General features: G+C 48.2%; 1 pseudogene; it reads right to left on the bottom strand.

The window, feature by feature from the left end:
- Nucleotides 1–1,059: 1,059 nt before the first annotated feature.
- On the bottom strand, nucleotides 1,060–1,729 carry LOC110575591 (annotated as a pseudogene).
- Between the last annotated feature and the right edge of the window lie 22,960 nt (nucleotides 1,730–24,689).

Raw genomic sequence — 24,689 nt, 5'->3', positions numbered from 1 at the left:
ACAGTGAGAGAGGGAACACAAGCAGGGGGAGTGGGAGAGGGAGAAGCAGGCTTCCCGTAGAGCAGGGAGCCTGATGCGGGGCTCGATCCCAGGACCCTGGGATCATGACCTGAGCCGAAGGCAGACGCTTAACGACTGAGCCACCCAGGCGCCCTGGATGATTTCTTCTATATGTTTGACTTTAACAAGACTGATTAAGTGATTTTAATACTATGAAGCAATACAAATAAAATATTGTTAAAATTGAATTTTGTAATCATCTCAACATGAAAAATCACCTTACCTTCCTATTTAGAGCCCCTTAAAGATAAGCTTTCTTCCTCTTTCCGTTTCCATAGGCTACAGAGTGAATTATTTCCGATGAAAATGTTCTTTCCCCATCTGCCTTAAGAAAGCCACTGCTGGGGTGTCTGGGTGGCTCAGTCAGTTAAGTGTCAGATTCTTGTTTCGGCTCAGGTCATGGTCTCACGGTCGTGAGATCAAGTCCTGCATCGGGCTCCGCGCCCAGCACAGAGTCTGCTTGAGATTCTCTCTCCCTCTGCCCCTTCCCCACTGTGCTTTCTCTCTCTCTCTAACTAAAATAAGTAATAAATAAATCTTTACAAAAAAAGAAAGCAAGCCACTGCAAACTGCATGCAGGCTTTCATCCCAGCTGCTTGCAGTCTTGCACAAGGCTGGGATGAAGGCTCCTTCTGGCACTTGTCTCTGCACGGGCCTGGGCAAGGGTTTCTCTGAGCTCTGAACCCAGGGGACAGTAAGCACACGTGCCAATTTTGCAAAGCACTACAGGTGCCTTTCCAGAGGGCCATATTCTCTACGTATCCACTAATGTTGCCCAAGGATCCCAGCTCCCCAGATCTTGGCCAGTGTTGCTTATTTCCCACCTTTCTATCTTTGGTCTCTCTAACTGGGATAAAGTGGTTGTCTCATTGCCATGACTTTTTCATTTCTTTTTTGTTTTTTTGACAGATCCCGCCGCAGGTTTATTTGTTGAAATAGCACGGAGGACACCAGCCCCATGCAGACAGAAGCCCGGGGGTCGCATCAGTCCTTCCGTCCTCACATTGGCAGAGGCCTCTGCACCGGAGCCTTTGTGGGGGCTAGGCGCCTCTGGGAGCCTGAGCTGCAGCAGGAGCTGGAGCGGGGGTCGCAGCTGCGGCCTGGGCCTTGGTCTGAGCCTTGGTCTTGGACTTCGGGCTGCAGAGCCCTGAGACCCTTGGCAAAGCGGACACGAGCAGGTTTCCCGAGCTTGGGGTGAGCGATGCAGGCAAGTTGATTGAGCTCGCGGCTGCCGCCCTTTGGGACCTTGGGCTTGACCTCCATGGGCTTGATGAGGTTCTTGATAGTCTCAGCACGTGCACGCACGGCCTTGGTGTTGTTGGCCTGCATCTAATTCACGCCCTTCTTGTGCTTCTTGGCAAAGCACATGTTCCTCAGGAACTCGGAATCTGCCCTCTTAAGAGATTCATATCTTTTTTTAAAGATTTATTATTTGAGAGAATAAGAGAGAGAATCTCAAGCAGACTCCATGCTGAGTGAAGAGCCCCACATGAGGCTCAATCTCACGACCCTGAGATTACGACCTGAGTGGAAACCAAGAGTTGGATGTTTAACCTATTGAGCCACGCAGGCGCCCGAGATTCATATCTTTGTGACCGGGGTTTCTTGATGCCTTTTCTGTGCCATTTTTGTGACTGGCGGTCGTGGTGTGGTTCTTGGACTTGGCCATGCCTGAACCGAAGCCTGTGGCTCCCAAAGCGCCTCCCATTTCATTTACTGCATTTAGTATTTCTAGAAGTCCAACCTGGTTCCTTTTAAGATGTACCATATCACTTTTCTACTTTCCTATTCCCTGCGGAGATATTCAACCTACTTCTTTACAACAGTAAACTTAGTTTATCATCTGTATCACATAGTTCCATTATCTGGAGTCTTTACATGGGGTGGCGCCTAGGCCAGAGGGCATCTTCATACAAATTAGAAAAAGTGGCCCTTCTTCAACCATGTGTTTTTGTTTTTGTTTTGTTTTGTTTTAAGATTTTATCCATTTATTTGACGGAGAGAGCACAAGCAGGGGGAGGGACAGAGGGAGAGGGAGAAGCAGACTCCCGGCGGAGCAGGGAGCCCGATGTGGGGCTCGATCCCAGGACCCTGAGATCATGATCCAAGCCGAAGGCAGACACTCAACTAACTGAGCCACCCAGGTGCCCCCAACCACGTGTTTTTTCATTTTAATTTTAATTTCTTTATTTTTTAAAAGATTTTGTTTATTTATTTGACAGAGAGAGAGACACAGCGAGAGAGAGAACACAAGCAGGGGGAGTGGGAGAGGGAGAAGCAGGCTTCCTGCAGAGCAGGGAGCCCGATGCGGGGCTCGATCCCAGGATCCTGGGATCCTGACCTGAGCCGAAGGCAGACACTTAACGACTGAGCCACCCAGGTGCCACCCACGTGTTTTTTTTTAAAGTTAGAAGATTATCACAAAACCTGACCAGCTCGGCCAGGGAGAACATTCCAGCATGTTGGGGTCACACACTGTCACACACTCACACAACCCCCGGGTGCTGGGGCCACACACTCCCTTGGACCCCAGCGGTCAGACGTGGAGTCTGGCAGCCGCAGAAATTGGGCTTCTAGGGCAGCGGGCTGGAGCCTGATTTCCTTGTTTCCTGAGTTATCTTTGACGACATGCTGGTTGTTGTCTTATTCGTAGGAATAATTCAGAAGGAAGGTAATCTCCTCCACAGAGCATTTGTGTTTGCTGCTTCCAAGAGCCTGGGGGCATTGCCAGCGCTGAGCTTTTCTAAGTCAAGGCTTGGGATACCCAGGGTCACCTGCGCTGACAGAGCCAGGCTGTGATCTCCCAGACTGGCCCACTTCCGGTTTACCCTTAACCTGGCTTATTGGGAGGAATGGGGTCTCCCGTTAGACTTCCCACCCGCGGGGCTGTGGTGGAGACACACTCATCTCAAGAGGCCATCAAGAGGAGAGCTCAACCGTCCGCTAGTGGGCAGAGGTCCTCAGGAAGAGAGCAGCTTCTCCTTGATCCCCGTGCCCATCAGAGTGATGCTGTCCCATCTTGTCAGCTCTTTACAGAGGCTCCTTTCAACACTCCATCCAGTTTTTTTTAGTTGTTTCAGCAGGAGGGTTGCGGGAGAGAGTTCTCCTGCTATTATCAGAGAGTCCTGTTGTTTTAATTTGCAATCCTTTGATTAGAGGTGAATCACAGACTCGCCTGGGATTGGCAATATTTCCAATTTCCTCTCCAACCAAGTGCCCGCTCATTCCCTGTGCCCTCTTTTCTCACTCTTTCCTGCCTTTCTCTTGTTGATGTGAAGGTGTTCCTTAAACACTCTAGATGTTAATTCTGTGTTAATTGCATATAACATCTTTTCCTGCTGAGTTATCTAGCCAGTCAATACCTTTCTTTTTTTTTTTTTAAGATTTTATTTATTTGAGAGAGAGAGAATGAGAGACAGAGAGCATGAGAGGGAGGAGGGTCAGAGGGAGAAGCAGACTCTCCACTGAGCAGGGAGCCTGATGCGGGACTCGATCCCGGGACTCCAGGATCATGACCTGAGCCGAAGGCAGTCGCTTAACCAACTGAGCCACCCAGGCGCCCCCTTTCTGGAGGGCTTTACGCAACAGGTATCCTACAGGTATTCAACATAGTCACCTGTGGAAGGTTTGCAGTGTGTCACCATGACCCTTCATCATTCAAAGCCAGGTCTCCCAGTGTCATTTGACCTGCATGAAGTAGAGGGGCTCCGACCTTCCTCTACTGTTCACTAAGCTTGTATTTGCACAGGTTAAGTCTGCAGCGTTGGCGACCTTGCCACGTCGCTGCCTCATTTGTTAGCTTCCAATAAAAGCCACGAGTCCCTGACGCGTGTTGCTGTGAGGCCCTAGCCCCCCTCATCCTGGGCTCCCCAAGCTAAGTCTGAGACCTACAGGCAGAACACAGATCGTCATTATTTTTCATCTTGAGTCAGCCCACCATGCCAGGCTGCTAAGTTATTTTTGGACCCCGATTCTGTCATCCAGTGCTTTGGCTGTCCCAGTTTTGGGGGCGACCTGAAACTTTGGTAAATATGTCATCCATGCCTCCCCCCGTGTCACCCGTGAGAAGGTGGACCGTGAGAGGTCGAAGGTCTGAACCCTGGCATCCTCTTTCAGGCAGATATTGATTAATTAATGATAACATTCCCCGAGAGTCCTTGAGGAGCCACTAAATGGCGTAGCGTGGGCTAAGTGCTGGGGACGCAAGGCGGCCGGGGAAACAAGTCCTCCACCCTCTCAGGGCTCACACCGCCATGGAGGAGGCAGAGGCAATTAAATCTATAAATGATCATTTCCACTTGTTCTGCGTTTTTTTTTAAAAGATTTTATTTATTCATTTGAGACACAGAGATAGAGAGAGCATGAGCAGTGGGAGACGCAGAGGGAGAGGGAGAAGCAGGCTCCCCACTGAGCCAGGAGCCTGATGTGGGGCTCAATCCCAGGACACTGGGATCATGACCTGAGCCGAAGGCAGATGCTTAACCACCTGAGCCATCCAGGCGCCCCTGAGTGCTTTTGTTTTTACAAAGAACTCCCTCATGGATTGTCTCTTTTGAGCCCTATTTGGGACAGGCAGTCCGCCGAGAATACGTGTACTTAGCCACAAACCATCCTTCGGTTCCCCAGTTATCCTGCGGGCTTTCAGGAAATCAGCCAAGCGCTTTGCTGAAATTCCCGCGCACCGTGTCTGCAGCGCCGGGCAAGGACTGCAAACAGGACAGAGATCCGGCGTGCAGGCTTCCTCACGAAGGCACGCCGTACCCCTTTATAACGGCTTACGAATTATTTGTTCCTAAGTCACTGCCAGTCTCATTTGCAGCACTTCCTGCAAGGTCTGTGAGGCTCGTTCTCGTACGGTGCTGGGGTGTAATTCATCAGGACCAAGAGATTCCAGAGGATCTTACAGTCTGCACTGTTTATCCAGGGAGGTATTTACCCTCCAGCCCAGCAATTTAGGGGGGCCTGGTAAAGCCCTCTTCTGGGTCCAGTGTACCCCCCTCCACTGGCAGGAGGGGGTAATGCAGTGCTTCTCCAAGCGCAGGGGCCATTGGGGGTCCTGTCCCATTAATGGATGAGGAAATGTATTTACTAGGTCTTGACTAGCATTTCCTTTTAAATAAAACAGAACGAATAGAAAATATTAGAGAGCGCTGTGGGTGGTAAGGGTACATGCTGTTTTATGAAATTCTCCTTTCAGTTATATATTAGATGCATGTGTGCTGGGTTCAGATCTAAAATCCGTCTCTTACTGTGGGTCTTTGTGGAAAAGGTTCCAAAGCTACGGGCACAGTGATTAAATCCATCCTCTTGAGTCCGCTAGAACACGGCTCAGCTCTGTGACTTTGGAGCCAGTTACCCAACCTAAGAGAAGTTCATTGATAACACAAGATTGTAGGACCTATCTCCTCGGGCTTTTATGAGGATTAAATGAAATAATAAGTGGAAATGGCTTGGTTCAGCACCTGGAATGTAATGTGCTCTTAAGATGGGGTTGTTTTCTCGCTTTGAAGATACGCACACATGGCCTGGTTTCCCTCTCATCCCCAGCGCTATTAATTTCACTTCCTACTTTCTATTTTCAGCAGTTTGGAGAAGCAAGTCTGTGGCTTTCTAGCAATCCTGGATTTTATGGATATTATCTCTCACATCTTAGAGGGTTTCAAAGCTCATAAACCTGCTTCTCCCGAGGCTTGAGGCTCGATGCCTGTGTTGCCTACGATTTGGGGGCGGCTCCGCGCGCCCCAGCCCCCCCTCCTCCGTCGGAGGCCGGGAGGTATTTTAAAACCAGGCTCTCTCCTTCCTTTTCCTCAAGGAATGGAAACCTTTTCCTGCCTGTCCTCCCAGCGCCGTAAACTCTCTCCCATTCCCTGGGCCGGGACTCTTTTCCAGCCTCCCTGCACCCCTGCTTCTTGGTCAGGGGGCAGGGGTGCTCTCAGCTCCCCCACCCCCTGCATCCCGGGCGCCCTCACTGTTCCTTGACCCAGGGCGCTGGAGCCAGCTGCCGCCCAGGTTTGTGGGGCCGGCCACCTCCCCTCCCACCCTGAGCCAGAGTTCAAGAGCAGGGTGGGCAGACTGCAAAGCCCAGCTCCCCCCAGAAGCAGGCACAGGGTTGAGGGCCACGTGAAAGCCCCACAGGCCTCTCATTCATTCACACCTAGTGCTGGAGTCACCAAGATGACTAAGGAATGTTCTCTGCGCTCCAAGGCTCAGTCTAGGCCCAGGTCTTTAATGCCACCCCTCAAAAAGGCTTGTTATCAAGCAGCGGGTGCAGGGGGTGGGGGCCCCTGTAAGAAGTTCCCCCAGAAGGGCACCTCTAACAGGGGAAATTGCCTTTCTTTTTTTTTTTTAATTCTTATGTTAATCCCCATACATTACATCATTAGTTTTAGACGAAGTGTTCCATGATTCATTGTTTGTGCATAACACCCAGTGCTCCATGCAGAATATGCCCTCCTCAATACCCACCACCAGGCTAACCCATCCTCCCACCCCCCTCCCCTCTAGAACCCTGTTTGTTTTTCAGAGTCCATCGTCTCTCATGGTTCGTCTACCCCTCCGATTTCCCCCGCTTCATTCTTCCCCTCCCGCTACCTTCTTCTTCTTTTTTTTTCTTAACATATATTGCATTATTTGTTTCAGAGGTACAGATCTGAGATTCAACAGTCTTGCACAATTCACAGCGCTTACCAGAGCACATACCCTCCCCAGTGTCTATCACCCAGTCACCCCATCCCTCCCACCCCACCCCCCACTCCAGCAACCCTCAGTTTGTTTCCTGCAATTAAGAATTCCTCATATCAGTCAGATCATATGATACACGTCTTTCTCTGTTTGACTTATTTCACTCAACATAATACCCTCCAGTTCCATCCACGTCGTTGCAAATGGCAAGATCTCATTCCTTTTGATGGCTGCATAATATTCCATTGTATATATATACCACCTCTTCTTTATCCATTCATCTGTCGATGGACATCTTGGCTCTTTCCACAGTTTGGCTATTGTGGACATTGCTGCTATAAACATCGGGGTGCACGTACCCTTTCAGATCCCTACTTTTGTATCTTTGGGGTAAATACCCAGTAGTGCAATTGCTGGATCATATGGTAGCTCTATTTTCAACTTTTTGAGGAACCTCCATACTGTTTTCCAGAGTGGCTGCACCAGCTTGCATTCCCACCAACAGTGTAGGAGGGTTCCCCTTTCTCCACATCCTCGCCAACATCTGTCGTTTCCTGACTTGTTAATTTTAGCCATTCTGACTGGTGTGAGGTGGTATCTCATTGAGGTTTTGATTTGGATTTCCCTGATGCCGAGCGATGTTGAGCACTTTTTCATGTGTCTGTTGGCCATTTGGATGTCTTCTTTGGAAAAATGTCTGTTCATGTCTTCTGCCCATTTCTTGATTGGATTCTTTGTTCTTTGGGTGTTGAGTTTGATGAGTTCTTTATAGATTTTGGATACTAGCCCTTTATCTGATATGTCATTTGCAAATATCTTCTCCCATTCTGTCGGTTGTCTTTGGGTTTTGTTGACTGTTTCCTTTGCTTTGCAAAAGCTTTTTATCTTGATGAAGTCCCAATAGTTCATTTTTGCCCTTGCTTCCCTTGCCTTTGGCGATGTTTCTAGGAAGAAGTTGCTTCGGCTGAGGTCAAAGAGGTTGCTGCCTGTGTTTTCCTTTAGGATTTTGATGGACTCCTGTCTCACATTGAGGTCTTTCAACCATTTGGAGTCTATTTTTGTGTGTGGTGTAAGGAAATGGTCCAGTTTCATTCTTCTGCATGTGGCTATCCAATTTTCCCAACACCATTTGTTGAAGAGACTGTCTTTGTTCCATTGGACATTCTTTCCTGCTTTGTCAAAGATGAGTTGACTATAGAGTTGAGGGTCCATTTCTGGGCTCTCTATTCTGTTCCATTGATCTATGTGTCTGTTTTTGTGCCAGTACCATGCTGTCTTGATGATGACAGCTTTGTAATAGAGCTGGAAGTCCAGAATTGTGATGCCGCCGGCTTTGCTTTTCTTTTTCAACATTCCTCTGGCTATGCGGGGGCTTTTCTGGTTCCATACAAATTTTAGGATTATTTGTTCCATTTCTTTGAAAAAAGTGGATGGTATTTTGATGGGGAGGAAATTGCCTTTCTTAACAATAAAATTTGAATGCAAATATGTCACAGTTTATAGCACAATAGAATCAGGATCAAAGAAACTGGAAGAGCGAGGCAGAGTTTGCTTTTGAAAAAGCATTTCAGGGATTTTCCTCCTTGATTGTCTATGCAATAGGAACTATCCTGGTTTTTCTTTTCAGATTACACATTGAGTGCCAGGTGTCAGGAGGGGAGCGGGGTGCCAGAGCATCCCTTCTGGGCCATGCTGAACCCCGGGTTATGAAGTCCACTCCACTCCTGAAGATGGGTCCCCAAGGGACTGTGGGACACTCCCCTCTCTTCACAACTCGCAAATAAACATCACTTAGAAAAAACTTTGCCATCAGTACACCAGCGGGCAACAAAATAGATACTTCTTAAATATTCCAAGATCATACACCCTTTTCAGCAATCCCATTAGAACTAGGCTTTAATTTTTAACAACGCCCATTTGATTGGATAGAAATTACTTTTCTACAACTTTCCTTTAGCCAAAAATATAATAAATTGTTTTTACTCTGTGCTTTATATACCATGTGGACCTGGTGTGTCAAAATTAAATTTCAAGAGAAATAAATGTATGGAAAGATCAGCTGAATTGAGCCCTCATCCTGAAAACATTGCATACAAAAGATACGAGTAACTAGTGGTTAGTAAACAACCACACACATATTTTTCGGTATTTTAATTTCTCATTCTGATGACAGAAAACATTAGAGGCACACGACATAGAAAGTGAGCTTCTCCAGTAATTCCATTTCCAACGTCAAACCTCAGAGGCTGTGTGTGTCTGGCCCACCTGCTCGTAGAGAGTAGAGCAATGCCCGTGTGTGAACACACCCAGGAGCGTATGTAGAAGTAGAAATATTTGGGGCGCTTGGGTGGCTCAGTCAGTTAAGCATTCGACCCTTGATTTTTGGCTCAGGTCGTGATCTCAGGGTTGTGAGATCGAGGCCCGAGTCGGGCTCCACTCTCAGTGTGGTGTCTACTTAAGATTCTCTTTCCTTCTCAAATAAAATCTTAAAAAAAAAAATAGAAATTTTTTAAAAGTTTATTTATTTAGATTATTTATTTATTTATTTATTTTTTGACAGAGAGAGACACAGCGAGAGAGGGAACACAAGCAGGGGGAATGGCAGGCAGAGGGAGAAGCAGGCTTCCTGCTGAGCAGGGAGCCCGATGTGGGGCTTGAGCCCAGGACCCTGGGATCATGACCTGAGCCAAAGGCAGATGCCTAACAACTGCGCCACCCAGGCGCCCCCCAAAATAGAAATGTTTGCTTCCAGCAGACGGTTTGAAGTACTTCTGCCCAGGGGAGAAGGCAAGGGGCGGAGGGCCTTATGCTGGTGCTGGGGTAGCACACTGCGCCGTCTCTCACCTAGGGCTGGCTGAGAGTGGGGAGCCTGGGGGTGGGGTGGCTCAAAGGAAATACTTCAGGGTGGCATTCCTCAGTCTGGGAATAAGGACAGGGAAGGGGAAGAGCTGGGAGGTAGCAAGCGATCGCCGAGGTGCCAAGAGGCCGCTGGAGAGGCAGCGGTGCAGAGGGAGGATTGCATATAGCCCGCCCTCAGTGACTGCGGGAGACCTCCCTGCACACCCTGCCACGGGGGGTGGGCGGGGAGCTGTGCATGGGTCAGAGCTCACAGATGGGCTCCTGCAGGGCGGAGGCGGCAGTGTCCCCCCCAGGCAGCACAGAGCAACTGCTCGGGACAAAGCTCTCTCCGAGATGTGGGAGCCAGCGGGGTCTGCCTCCCCTTCTGCGGTCCATGTGGTCCATGGGGGCAACGCTGGGCCAGACCTCGCCATGGTGGAGCGACGCTCCCAGGCCAACAACATGGGACAGGTGAGCTGAAACAGGGAACCCCACTTACTCAGGGCTGTCTTTCTGAAATGGGTTTCAGCTGAGACTTGAAATACACCCTCCGCCCCTCCACACACGCCCCGTCGTCCTCCCGGTGCTAACCCTCCAGGGAGTAACTTCCTCTGCCACACCACCGTCTGTCTGCACATCGCAACGCGGCCTATCCTGGCCAAAGCCTCCACCTGAGATCTTCTGTTTAGTTCTCTTTTGTTCAAGGCTGAGATGACCTCAACTCACAATTCCCGAAAGCGCACCACTGTTGGCATCCCGGTTTGAGATTTTCTAGGCGAAATAGCCGGGGTGAGCCATTCCCGTCGGAGATCTGGGTACCGGCCCGATGGCAAGCCTCCCGTGGGTGCCCGGCATTCAAGAAGACTACCTCTTCCTCCTGCAAGTTTGCACGGTGGGTTTAGTGAGTGAGGACAGGCTTCCTGTGGTTGGGGGAGGACATGCCATTTGTTTGGTGGAGAGTCGCCTCACGACTGCAGGTAACCGGCTTCTGCCAGCCCCCGGCACCGCCTGCCGGCCTTCCAGAAGTGCCCACGGAAGTCGGGCCATTGCGAGTTTCATCTCTTTTACCTCCTGGCCACCCCCCCCCACCCCCCGGCCTTGGCAATGCTATCCCCCCACCCCCGGGGGAAGCTCATGTGGCCTCTAAAGACCCTGATACAATGCGCCCACTGCAACGGCTGATTCCAGAAAGGCCATGACATGTGTGTGGGGGGGGGAGGGGGTGCTACATCCAACAGGGAGAGCAGGGTATCAGAGGATCCCGGCTTTCATCGGTGCGCGTGACTCAGTCTTACCCTCCAGCTCCACACTGGCTTGCGGCTGCACTCCCCTCTCCCTCCCCTCCCCCAATCCCTTCAGAACCGGCTCCCTTTGTTACTGGCTTTGTCACCATCACTTCACCAGCAAAACCTGGAGCGGGCCAGAAGGTGCCCCTGCAAGAGTTACGTCCACGTCCTAACCCCTGGAACCTCGGAGTGCAAACGGATTTGGAAAAAGGGTGTTCGCCGATGTAATTAAGAATCTTGAGACTAGATCATCCTGGATTACGAGAGGAGCCCTAAATCCAAAGACAAGTGTCCTAGGAGCCACAGAAGAGACACGGACAGGATAGCAGGCCTTGAGAAGACACAGGCGGAGAATGGAGTTCCACGGCCACAAACCAAGGAGCCTCGGGAGCCCCAGGAGCTGGCCGAGGCAAAGGATTATCCCCCAGGGCCCGCAGAGGGAACTCGGCCCCGCTGGTACCTTGATTTTGGACCTCTGGCCTCCAGAACCCTGAGAATTCCTATTGTTCTAAGCCGCTTGGCTGGTGCTAGGTGCTAAGTGCTAGGTGCTAGGTGCAGCCGCGGGGAGCTCAGACAGCGCCCTCAACAGAGCCAGTGTCCCTGCCCAGTCCTACGCCTGCCCGCTCAGCAGCAGCACCAGGAGGCGACTGTCCCATCCTCAGGCACTGCCTTCCCGGCTCCTCACTGCTGTTTTCCCACCTCACGGGACACTTTCACAATCTTCCAGGCTGAGTCCCTCGCTTCCCCCTACTGCTGAATGTTGGAGCCCCCAGCACGACCCTCACGAATCCCCTCGGTGAAATCATCCTGTCCCGTGGCACTAAACACCACCTGCCCTCCCTGCTCCCGATTTCCTTCTGCAGGAACCTGGCGAGGCAGGGGCTCAGAAACTATTTGGAGGATGAGTAACATCTTTTCACATAAATCACCATTTTAAATGTGTTTACCATAGCAGGGCGCCTGGCTGGCTCTGTCAGTGGAGTGTGCGACTCTTGATCTTGGGGTTGTGAGCTCAAGCCCCACGGTGGGTGTAGAGATCACTTACAAAAATTAATATATGTGTTTATCATATTCATTTTGGAAGCACTCTCAGATGTACTCTCTTGTTCTTCTCATAAAAGCTCCGTGGCTTTTGAGTGACTGGGTGCTGGTCCTTCGGCTATTTTGTGGCAAAACCCAGGTTTCTGGACCTTTCAGGCCTCTCCTACCGCCCTCTGACAGGCTGGAGCACTGCCCTGAAGGTTCTGTTGCACTGATCGTGCTGTTCCGAGGTTTCTCTGCATTAGGAATCCTGTCTCGTGACTCCATCCTCTGATTATCAAGGCTTCTCAAGAGGCTTTCTCTCTGGAACAGGGGTTGGCAAAGTAGGACCTGCAGGCCAAACCCGGTAGGCTCTCTGTTTTCGTAAAGCAAATCGTACTGGAAGGCAGCCACACTCCTCGGCGTGCATAGTTCTGGCTGCTTCTATGCTCCTACAGCAGGGCCGGGCCGATAGCCCACAGCCGAGCATTTTTACTCTCTGGCCCCTTTACAGAAACGGCTTGGAATTAGCCACAGGGAAGGCTTTCCCCTCCTTGCTGTGTTTGCACCCTCGGTCTCCTGCATCCATTCTGGGAGAAGGGAAGGGATGATCTTTTTCCGCTTTCCCACTAGTCAGACTCCAGGCTTGGAAATGGTATGAAACCTACTATGCTGATGACGGTCTTGGTGATTGTTGGCCACCTTTCTGCCCTCCTTCCTCCCCATCAAGGCCTCTCCCCGAAGTGGAGTCTCTGACGATCAATAAGGTTGGGATTCCTCCTAAAGGCCTTCCCACATCTACAACAAAGAAAAGCAGCCTCCTGAGAAAAGGCCTCTCCGCACTCCTTACCGACGCACATATACTCCCTCCCATCGCGAAGAAAAGGAGAAAGCGCCTCCTCGTCTTGGAAGGTTCTTCCACACTCATTATGTTCACGGAGCTTTTTCGATTATGAAGTAACCGATGAGCAGCCTGAGCGACTGACTCCTGGGGCTTTCTCTCCACCCTCAGCACTCAGGAGACTTCTTGCCCGGAGTGGGAAGCTGGGAGCTGGCGCTAAAGGTTTTGCCACGCTGCTCACTGCCACGGGCCTTCCGTCTGCTGCGGTGCTCGGAGCCCGAGACACACAACTGCCCACACCTGCTGCAGGAGTGCACTCTGGCGTGAGCACACCGACGCCCGGGCACGTGTCTGTTTCTCGGCGCTTCCTCGCGCTCCTTACCTCAATCAGACTGCTGGCGAGCGCAATTCCTGTGGGCCGCAGGAACGGGAGAGCACAGACCTCTCTCAGCAGATTTTCTGCCAAGCAGGAGGTCGTGACTTCCCAGGGGACCTCTTCCCGCACTCGCCATACTTGAAGGATCTTTTCTTCTAAGACCTCTTGTGGTTTCTCGGGACTCAGGAGATTCTACAAAATTAGATCTCTGGGGCCCAGCCTTTGGGAGTTCTCCCCACGCCTTCCCTGCAAACTGAGCGTCCTCAGAAATGCCCTGCTTCCCAGCCGCCTCTGCCTTCCTGCCTCCGCCCTCACCACCTGACAAATAAAAACCCGGCAGGACCTGATAGCCACTGTGCACCAAAACCAACCTGAGAACAGAAGCACTGAGGAGAGAATGCTGGTGTGCAGCCCTCGTCCTCCCAAGCCGTCGCGGTAAGGGAGGGAAGGGGGCTGGGACGGGGCCGAGAGCCAGCCGACAGGGAAGGCCGAGTGTGCTGGTAACACAGAGTGAGAGGGAGGAACGAAGGGCCGGGCAAAACACCTAGGGAATGAACAGCGCAGTCAGCTGATGTGTAGAGATGAAGTCAAGCCCCAGAAGGAAAGGGGTAAGAAAACAAAGCAGCAGATAAAGGGGAACGGCTGCGGGCGAAGCTCCTCGGGGTCTTCACTGCACGCAGACGGCCCAGGCAGAGGCAGACGTCAGAGGCCGTCCTCCGGGTGCTCATGGCTAACCCAGGGGAGAGGAAATGCACACTGGGGTATTCCTGTAGAAGTTTCTATCCGATTTCCCCTGGTGGCCAAGAGACCAAGAGAAAATGAGGAATCATCTAAATCGGCGTTCTGCCCAAGGCACACGGGAAGGAGTTGCCACAGGAGGGGAGCTAAGGGACTCCCCTCACTCACCGGTGTGAGCGAAGCCCTCCATCCTCAAGTGGCCGGCAGATCTGGTACCCATCATGCTTCCCCTTGTTCCAGGAAGATGATCAGATTAGGCTGGGAAAAATAAAATTCTATTCATAGCACTGGGAACAGGAAAAGGGAGATAATGGACCCAAAGCAGCCTTAGGCCTTCTGCCAACATGAAACAGACATGGCCGGGAAGCCAACAGGCGGGGCTGCTCTCTAAGGGGACGACCATCTTAGGCCGGAAGTAAAACTCCTGGGGTCAAGGTCTTCGATACAGACAGATCACCTGGGTGCTGGAGAGGGTAAACTCAGATCCCAGGAAATATGCCCATTTCCAGTAAGGGAAGTATCAGACCCAACACTTATAGGAAGCAGAAATAGCCCACTCTTCATCAGGAGGGACCATGCAGCTTACAAGGATTCAGAAACTAAAACCAACTAACCTGAAAGCTTCAGTCCATGCCAACAAATGGGTGGCAGCAATGACTTAGTCAGCAATGGATTAACTGAGACACACAGAGAGTTCTTACCCAGTCAGGTCACGTTCCCGAAATTCTCCATCACGTCTTAATGGAGATTCCTCTCGGAAGGGCCAGGCAACGCCAGTCCCTATGAGTGACATGTATGGCCAGGGCCTCACACATCTTCAAAGGTCACCCAATCCCGAAACACAGGATTTCTGCTGCCACCAGAATAATAATCCCCGAGGGATTTTTCAGCAGAGTAAAGGGGAGGCTCTGAGTCTCTGTCTATACCTGATGAGTAAGGACAGCTATGGAACAAGACAAGGGTCTTCCAGCAGGGAAAGGGATGGCTAGGGCTGCCGTGGTCAAGCAAATGCCACAGCAATGAAGGTGCAAGGGAAAACTGTATTTCCCTGCCCAACTCTCAACACTTTTGGTCACCAAATAGGTGTCTGTTTGGGGGTCTTCCTACACCAAATAGTCCTCTGACACCAGCTGGGTGTCCTGTAATTTTTTTTTTTAAAGATTTTATTTTTTTAATCTTTTTTTTAAATTATTTATTTTATTTATTTTTTAAGTAATCTCTACACCCAACATGGGGCTTGAACTCACAATCCCAAGATCAAGAGTCACATGCTCCACTGACTGAGGCAGCCAGGCCCCCCAGGGAGTCTCACGATTTAACTCACTTCTGACACTGTCTACGTGGAGAGAGCATCAGATCCCACAAGTTAAGGGCTCAGTTCCACTGGACTGTCCCCACTGCGGATGCCAATCACCAAGTCCAAGTTGTCCCCTGCACTTCTGACTGACTGGCTGTAAATCAGGGGTTCCCATGACCCCCTCCTCAGGTTCAATTAATTTGCTAGAGCCACTCTCAGAACTCAGGAAAACAGTTTACTTACTAGTGCCAGTTTATTACAAAGGTATTGAAAGATATGACTAAACAGCTAGATGCAGAGATCATAAGCAGAGCGTAGGTGCTTCTGTCCCCCGTGGACTTAGGCTGTGCCACCTGCTGGCACAGATGTGTTCTTGTTCATCAACCCGGAAGAACTCGTCAAATCTCACTGCCCAGCAGGTCTTACTGGGCTTCATAACCAGTCTTCTTCCCTTCCTATAGGTTGGCAGGTGGAGCTGAAAATTGCAACCCTCCAATTATTGGTGGAGCTGAAAATTGCAACCCTCCAATTACTTGGTCTCTCTGGTGACCAGGCCCATTCTGAGGCTATCCAGGGACCCCACCTGCCCTAAGTCCCCTCGTCAGCAAAAACTCCTGTGTGCTTGGAAAGGGACTCCTTAAGAGTAACAAGAGACGATTCTATCACCCAGGAAATTCAAAGGGTTTTAGAAGCTCAGTGCCAGGAACCAGGGCCAAAGGCCAAATATATTTATTATACCACAGAAGAAATGCAAACTTTAATTGATTATTAGGTGGCCAGGCAAGGTCTCGTGAAGCAGCGGAAGGAAGCAAAGCTTACCAGACCCAATGGCTAGGGCTGCGGCCGCCATGACCGCCATGACCGGGCCTCAGGACTTTCCTCTGCAGAGGGTGGGGGCTTCAGGGCCACGACCGGCAGAGGCTGGGGGAAAAGTTTCTGAGGACCAAAAAAAAAAGAGGCAGTCCTCTGCCTTGTACCCTGACCCATTCCCAATGCCCAGGGAGAGACCAGACACACAAAGCAGGAATATTTCCAGAAGGGGGAGTACGCACAGCCCTGTAGTTCTAACCCTGCATTCAAATCTGCTTCAGAAACCAGACTCTGAGGCAACAATGGACTGTAAGTACCCAGCATCCCTCCTGTGGAAGACAAGTGGGCTTCACTTTAGAATTTAAAAATCTTCCCACATATACCCTAACCATCTCAACTTGGGCCACTAAATAAGTAAACGGCTAAAAGTGTAACAAATAATAAATCTCCACTGGTCAGGGAGATATGGCATGTCTCCGCAGTGAAATACCATGAGCTACAGAGAGAATAAAGTAGACTTATATGGAAAGACCTGGAGATGTTTCATGATGCAGTAAGGTGCTGTAAGGGGAAAACCAAAGTTCAGCTTGATCCTTTTAAAAAAACATATATACCTGGTGGGGGTTGGGAGGGATGGGGGGGCTGGGTGATGGACATTGGGGAGGGTATGTGCTATGGTGAGCGCTGTGAATTGTGTAAGACTGATGAGTCACAGACCTGTACCCCTGAAACAAATAATACATTATATGTTAAAAAAAAGAAGAAGAAGAAGAAGATAGTAGGAAGGGAAAAATGAAGGGGGGGAAATCAGAGGGGGAGACGAACCATGAGAGACTATGGACTCTGAGAAACAAATTGAGGGTTTTAGAGGGGAGAGGGTGGGGGGATGGGCTAGCCTGGTGATGGGTATTAAAGAGGGCACGTACTGAATGAGCACTGGGTGTTATACGCAAACAATGAATCATGGAACACTATATCAAAAACTAATGATGTAGGGCGCCTGGGTGGCTCAGCTGGTTAAGTGACTTCCTTCGGCTCAGGTCATGATCCTAGAGTCCCAGTATCAAGTCCCACATCGGGCTCCCTGCTCAGCAGGGAGTCTGCTTCTCCCTCTGACCCTCCCCCCTCTCATGCTCTATCTCATTCTCTCTCTCAAATAAATAAATAAAATCTTTAAAAACAAAAAAACAAAACAAAACAAAAAAACTAATGATGTAATGTATGGTGATTAACATAATAAAATTAAAAAAAATTAAAAAATAAAAATCATATATACTTATATGAAATCTGGATGATTTTATTCTAAATCCTTGAAGGAAAGGATTAAGAGAGGTATCCATTCACTTTCCACATTCTTTTTTACACAAAGAACTTAATGAAAAACATTTTCTCTCGAATTTTTTTATTATGCTCAGATATAAACATAAAATGTATTTACTTCTTGATTTTCCTAAACAATAGCAAAGACTTATTTCTTACTCATGTCATAGCCGGGCTGTGGCTGGCTACAGCTTTGCTCCATTGCACTCAGGCTGAAAGAACAAGCCCAACCAGCAACCACTCTTTTTTTTTAAATATTTATTTATTTGAGAGAGAGAGAGAGAGTCAGGGGAGGGGCAGAGGGAGAGAGACTCTTCAAGTAGACTCCCCACTGAGCGCAGAGCCCACGCAGAGGGGGACACGGGGCTCCATCCCACAACCCTGAGATCATGACCTGAGCCGAAACCAAGAGCCAGAAGCTTAACCACCTGAGCCATGCAGGCACCCTGCAACCACTCTTTTTTTTTAAAAAGTTGTGGTACAGGGGCACCTGGGTGGCTCAGTCGTTAAGCGTCTGCCTTCGGCTCAGGTCATGATCCCAGGGTCCTGGGATCGAGTCCCGCATCGGGCTCCCTTCTCTGCGGGAAGCCTGCTTCTCCCTCTCCCACTCCCCCTGCTTGTGTTCCTGCTCTCGCTGTGTCTCTCTCTGTCAAAAAAATAAATAAAATCTTAAAAAAAAAAAAAAAAAGTTGTGGTACAATGTATAGAACATAAAATTTATGTAGTAACTTTTAGGCATAAGCTCAATGGCATTAAGCACATTCCAGCCGCAGTGCAACCACCTCCAGAACTTCTCTCATCTGCCCAAACTGACACCCCATACCCATTTAAGCACTAACTTCCCCCCCAGCCCCTGGCAATCACCACTCCACTTTCCATCTCCATGAATTTGGCTCCTCGAGGTACCTCCTATAAGTGGAGTCAAACTGTATTTGTCCTTTTGTGACTGCCTTACTGCACTAATACAATGTCTTTGAGGTTCATCCATGTCATAGCACGGGGCAGAATTTCCTTTGTTTCAGGGGCGCCTGGGTGGCTCAGTCGTTAAGCATCTACCTTCGGCTCAGGTCATGGTCCCGGAGTCCTGGGATTGAGCCCTGCATCGGGCTCCCTGTTCAGTGGGGAGCCTGCTTCTCCCTCTCCCTCTGCCGCTCTCCCAGCTTGTGCTCTCTTGCATTCTCTCTCTCTCAAATAAATAAAATCTTTTACAAAAGAATTTCCTTCGTTTGAAAGGCTGAGCAACATTCCATTGTACGATACCACGTTTCGTTTCTCCAGTCCCCCAGGGGTGGATACCTGGTTGCTTCCACCTTCTGTATTATCACTAACGCTGCTATAGACATGGGTGTGCAAATAAATACCAGAGTCCCTGTTTCCAGTTCTTTGGGAAATATACCAAGAAGCAGAATTGCTGGGTCATATGGTAATTCTATTTGAATTATTTTGAGGAACTGCCATACCATTTTTCACAGCGGCCGCACAAGGGTTGTGATTTCTCCAAAGCCTCCCCAACACTTGTAGTTTGTTTTGCTCATAATAGTCATGGTAACGGGTGTGAAGTGGTATCTCACTGTAGGTTTGATTTGCATTTCCCTGATGATTAGTGATGTTAAGCATCTTCTCCTGGAAATGTCTATTACTCAAGCCCTTGGCCCATTTTTTAATGTTGCTTGTTTTTAACTGTAGGAGTACTTTATTTGAGAGAGTGTGTGAGAGTGAAAGCACAAGGGGGTTGGTCGGAGGAGAGGCAGAGGGAGAGCGAGAAGTAGACTCCCTGCTGGGTAGGAAGCCCGATGCGGGGCTTGATCCCAGGATCCCGGGATCATGACCTGAGCCGAAGGCAGACACTTAACTGACTGGGCCACCCAGGCACCTCCCTCTTTTTTCTTATTTTTTTTTGGTGGGCAGCCACCCAGGCACCCCTGATTGTAGGAGTACTTTATATATTTTTGATATCTTTCAATTTTTAAAGACTTTCCAAAAAACCTTTTGCATGGAAAACGCCTATAATTCAAGAATGTCTCAAAAATACTGTTTACAGTTGGATCGGGATTTTGGAGATTTTTTAGCTTTTTATTTTGAAATAATGACAGATCTCACAGGATCTTAGATACCTGCATCTGGAGTTAAAACAGCATCCCAGGCTGAATGTAAAGGTGGAGTAAATATGCAAAGCTAAGCAGGAGAGCTAGTCTCTTAGCCCATCTCTTCCCCCCACCCCCCACCAAAGTCCACTTATTTCACAAACCAGAATGGGAAAACTATAGTAGAGGAAATTTGCATCTGGGAAGAGTGACAAGGGCCATCACTTCATATATATTACAAAGTTATTCTGGTTTCACTGAGAACATTCCCAGAAAAAAATTTCTATAAAGGGTAGGCAGTGGAAATCATACTTTCTACCATAAATGAATTGTGACAATTAAGAGGACAGACTTTTCAAAAGCTTTTCCAGTGTGATCTGAGCACTCTGTCAGAGGCTGCGAGTCACCTACCAACACCACTCTCCCTTCCTACTAACAGAAACACATTTGTTGTATCCACGGTGACAAAGTGTCCAGCTAAAAAGGCCACATCTTCCAGCCTCTCCCACAGCCAGGGATGGTTACATGATACAGTTCTGGCCAATGAAATGAAAGCCAGGAAGTCACTAGACAGGGCTTCCAGAAAATTCTTTCAAGTCCTCTTATTTAAAAAAGTGTGATGGGGTGCCTGGGTGGCTCAGTCAGTTAAGCATCTGCCTTCGGCTCAGGTTATGATCTCAGGGTCCTGGGATCGAGTCCTACATTAGGCTCCCTGCTTCGCTGTGAGTCTGCTTCTCCTTCTTCCTCTGTGATCTCCCTCGCTCTCACGCCCTCTCAAATAAATAAATTTTAAAAATAAAAAGTGTGATACTTTGTTAGAAATGCAGAATCTTGGGCATTTAGTCCAACCTATGGAATTGGGATCTGCATTTTAACAAGACCCCCTGTTGGCTCACATATGCGTTTAAAGTTTTGAGAAGTGTTGCTTTAAGGAGCGTTTTTAGCTTCCTCTTTCTTCCTGCCTGGAATGAGAATGGGATTGCTGGAGCTTATATACAGTGGCCATCTTTTGACCACGATGTGACCTCAAAGAAGCCACATGCTAAGGAGGATAGTGGAAAAAAAAACGGAAGGAGCCTGGGGCACTGATGACATTATGGAGCCACCACACTGTCCGAAACTGCCCGCTCCACCAGACTTCTTGAACACAAGAGGACAGCCTCTACCGTGTGCAACTACTACTGAGAAGGAACCACTCCAGATGTACAGACTAGAAGAAAAATCAGAAAGCCCTCAGCAAGAAAAAGCACAGTCAACTGTTACTGGATCATAAACTATACATAATCATTCCATTTTAAGTTAATATGGGTAGGCACATGTAAGTGTATTAAAATGTCCAGGGGTGACTGGGTGGCTCAGTCAGTTAAGCATCTGACCCTTGATCTCAGCTCAGGTCTCCATCTCAGGGTCATGAGTTCAAGCCCTGTGTTGGGCTCCGGAGCCTACAAATGTCCAGAAGATAGAAGTATATATATCAAAATGCTCATAGTGTAGATGGTGGAATTATGAGTAAATTTTCTTCTTTACAACTTCTTTTATTGACTGAATTTTTTACATTTTGCATGAATTTTATTTTATAGTAAGAGAAATGGTTTTTAAAAGATAGAAAATACATGTACCCTACACAGAAGTACACCTTAAGATAATTAAAAATATATATATATTGAACAGGATAAAGAATTGCTAGGTTGCCTGGCTGGCTCAGTCAGAAAAGCATGTGGCTCTTGATCTTGAGGGTTGTGAGTTCAAGCCCCACGTTGTGGATAGATATTATTTAAATAACTAAAGAAACTTTTCAAAAAAAAAAAAAAAAGAATTGCCCACTTCTGGGGGTAGGAGTGCGCCGACGAGAAAACAGGAAATAAAGTGAAAGCAACCTTGCTCGACTAATGATGACAAGGGGCCTCAAATGGCATATAATTTGCACACCCTTGACTCCTAAGGTCCAAAAAACTTGCAGCTCACATCACAGACATTTTTGACTAAACATCTATTCAACGGCTTGCGGAATTCCTTGGTCTTCAGATTCCACTAAATAACTTTTGGCTACATTTCAAAATAAAATGATCCTCAAGAGGCAAAGACTAGTCACACTTGAGGCCCACATACATGTAACCACTTCAAAGGCAGCTCAAAAAACACCTGAACCAGCACAGCAAACCTAAATGAAGTGGGGCCCTCCAGGAATCTTCCTTTAAGGGAAAATGTTCAAACACATACCGTTTAAGGAAACAATGTAGCATCCTGTTGTGTGCACTTCCTTCTCTCCCTTTCCTTCTTGCACGACTCTCCACACTGTGTATATAAGAACATTTCAAGAATTAAAACACACACACACATACACAATTGAAGCTGTCTTTTGAATACAGCTAAGTTAAAATGTGTATAAAGCAATCCAAACTGGCAAAACTCACACTAAACTAAAACTGTACCAAGAGAGTGGCTCAGCAGATTCTAGCATACTGATGCCACCCAGTGAAATTCAATAATGCCCACAACCGACTTGCTTGCACATACATTCATGAGGGAAAGAATAATTTTATCTTTTTTGTTCATTGATGATCTCAAGCATCTAGAACAGGACCTGGCAAATAGGAGGTGTGTGGGGAAGATTTTTTTTAAATGACTGTATATAGCAATAAACAAAGTCTTTGCTTGAAGCAAAAAGTTACCCACAGACACACATTAAATCAATTTGCAAATGTCTCCAAGAGAAAAGGATATTGAATAGGTTCCCACTAATCTCTGTTTTCATCTAAGTGTATAAAGCGAATACACAGGGGCGCCTGGGTGGCTCAGCTGGTGAAGCGTCTGCCTTCGGCTCAGGTCATGATCCCGGAGTCCTGGGATGGAGCCCCACATCGGGCTCCCTGCTCAGCGGGGAGTCTGCTTCTCCCTCTCCCTCTCCCCCCACTCTCGTGCTCTCTCTCAAATAAGTAAATAAAATCTTAAAAAAATAAAATAAAGCAAATACACCTTTTGTCAATCAACTACTTAGATGTTACAAACACATGGATTCTCTCCACACAAGGCAATGAGAGGTAAATTATGGGGGACAAAGATGACAAGGTAGTATGTATAGATGATGGACAGCCATGTAAAATGTTCAGGTGCCAGACCATGGAGATGAGATGGCAGGTACTTAGTACCCTAAGAGTGGCAGGAGAGACAAGATTAATCACCTGCAGAACCCACCCACCTCAGGCTAGTTCTGAAGGTGAGGATCAGAAGGCCCAGATGTGTGTGATTTGGGCTTTGTCTTTGATGTAACTTGGAAAGCTATGATATAGACAATCTTATTTAAACATCTTCAAATGTGTATTAACAGGCTACCACGTAGCTTGCTGATGCAGGTTATTAAGATCAATGCCCTTTTTTTGAATTCTATGATATAATTTGACTTTCTATATCCTTTTTATAGGGAAAAGATGTGTGCCCAACTTGCAGAAATAGTCTTGTTCCCTTGCCAGATATATTTCTCATTGTAAATTCACATGCTGGCTAATTATAACAGCTTGGAAGTTACATAAATGTCCAACAATAGAGAATCAGTTAAGAATAAAATTCATTATAGTGCACATGTATAAGACGATACAGCCATTAAAAAACATGATGTAAAAGTAGGTATTGCCACAGGAAAATGTCCACAAATAGAGGGCATATAAAAAATCAGGTTATAAAACACATGTATCAAGTAGTCCCATCTATGTTTAAAAAACTACTCAAGAGGCAAAAAACCTGGCAGAACCTTACTAAACATGGGGTTATGTCTCAGGGTACAAATAGAGATGACTTGTTTTATTCTGCAGTTTTGTGAATTTAGGTCTTATTTTTCTGTATTTTCCAAATTTTCTATACTGAACAAGAATTACTTCTATAATCAGAAAATAAGCAGCAATAATTTTATTTTTCAATTTTCATTCAGATGACCTTAGGCAAGTTAATCAATCTGTTTCTTTACCTGTAAATGGTAGAGGCAGAGAAACCTTTAGGTTACCAGGACATGTAAATGCTTAGAACAGGCCCTGGCAAGTGGGAACTGCCCAGTAAAAGTTAGCTATTCGCTCCAAAATTCTTTCGGGTACGGTGGTAAGCACTTGAGGCGGGGCCTGTCTCACCTGTGGTGACCCTGCTTGTAAAGCCAGCCTGAGAAGCCGGTACGCTTCTCCATCTCTTTCCACTGTGAACAACAGCTAACAAAGGTAGAAAGGGAAATTTAGGGCTGAGTTCATAAATTCGCAAGTCTTTAGGCACCACGGAAGAAATGGAAATGTGAGTGAAGTGGGGGTGGGGGTTGCTATGGCTCCCTGGACAGGGGGGACTCCCCAGAAGTACCTCAATTCACCTTATTTATTTATTTATAGATTATTTATTTATTTGACAGAGAGAGACACAGCGAGAGAGGGAACACAAGCAGGGGGAGTGGGAGAGGGAGAAGCAGGCTTCCCGCAGAGCAAGGAGCCCGATGCGGAGCTCGATCCCAGGACCCTGGGATCATGACCTGAGCTGAAGGTAGATGCTTAACGGCTGAGCCACCCAGGCGCCCCTATTTATTTATTTTTAAAGATTTATTTTAGAGAGAGAGCTTGGGCAGGGGAGAGGAACAGAGGGAGAGTCTTTTTTTTTTTTTTTTAAGATTTTATTATTTGTCAGAGAGGAGAGAGCACAAGCAGGGGGAGTGGCAGGCAGAGGGAGAAGCAGGCTCCCCGCTGAGCAGGGAGCCCATCGCGGGGCTCGATCCCAGGACCCTGGGGTCCTGACCTGAGCCAAAGGCAGCTGCTTAAGACTGAGCCACCCAGGTGTCCCATGAGAGAGAGTCTTAAGCAGACTCCGTGCTGAGCACCGAGCCCAATGCGGGGCTCGATCCCACAACCCACGAGATCACAACCTGAGCTGAAACCAAGAGTCGGGACGTTTAACCGACTGCACCACTGAGGCACCCAATTTTTTTTTAAGATTTTATTTTATTATTTCTTTTTTGAGAGACAGAGAGAGAGAAAGAGCGTGAGCACACACATGAGTGGGGGGAGGGGCAGAGGGAGAGAGAAAAATCTCAATCAGGCTCCGTCCCACAACTCTTGAGATCATGACCTGAGCCGAAATCAAGAGTCGGACGTTTAACCGACTGCGCCACCCACACACCCCTACACGTTTTATTTTTAAGTAATCTCTACACCCAATTTGGGGCTCAGACTCACAACCCAGGATCAAGAGTTGTATGCTCTACCACCTGAGCCAGCCAGGCGCCCCAATTCAGCGTATTTGAAAAGCGGGCACTAGCCTAACAGCCCACATCTACCCTGCAGCTGCCTGACTTGTGCGGTCAAGTCTCCGCAGG

The sequence above is a fragment of the Neomonachus schauinslandi genome, chromosome 8 (assembly GCF_002201575.2).
Source record: "Neomonachus schauinslandi chromosome 8, ASM220157v2, whole genome shotgun sequence".
Lineage (NCBI taxonomy): Eukaryota > Metazoa > Chordata > Mammalia > Carnivora > Phocidae > Neomonachus > Neomonachus schauinslandi.
The sequence above is the reverse complement of the archived record's forward strand: the minus strand, read 5'-3'. Positions and strand labels throughout refer to the sequence as shown.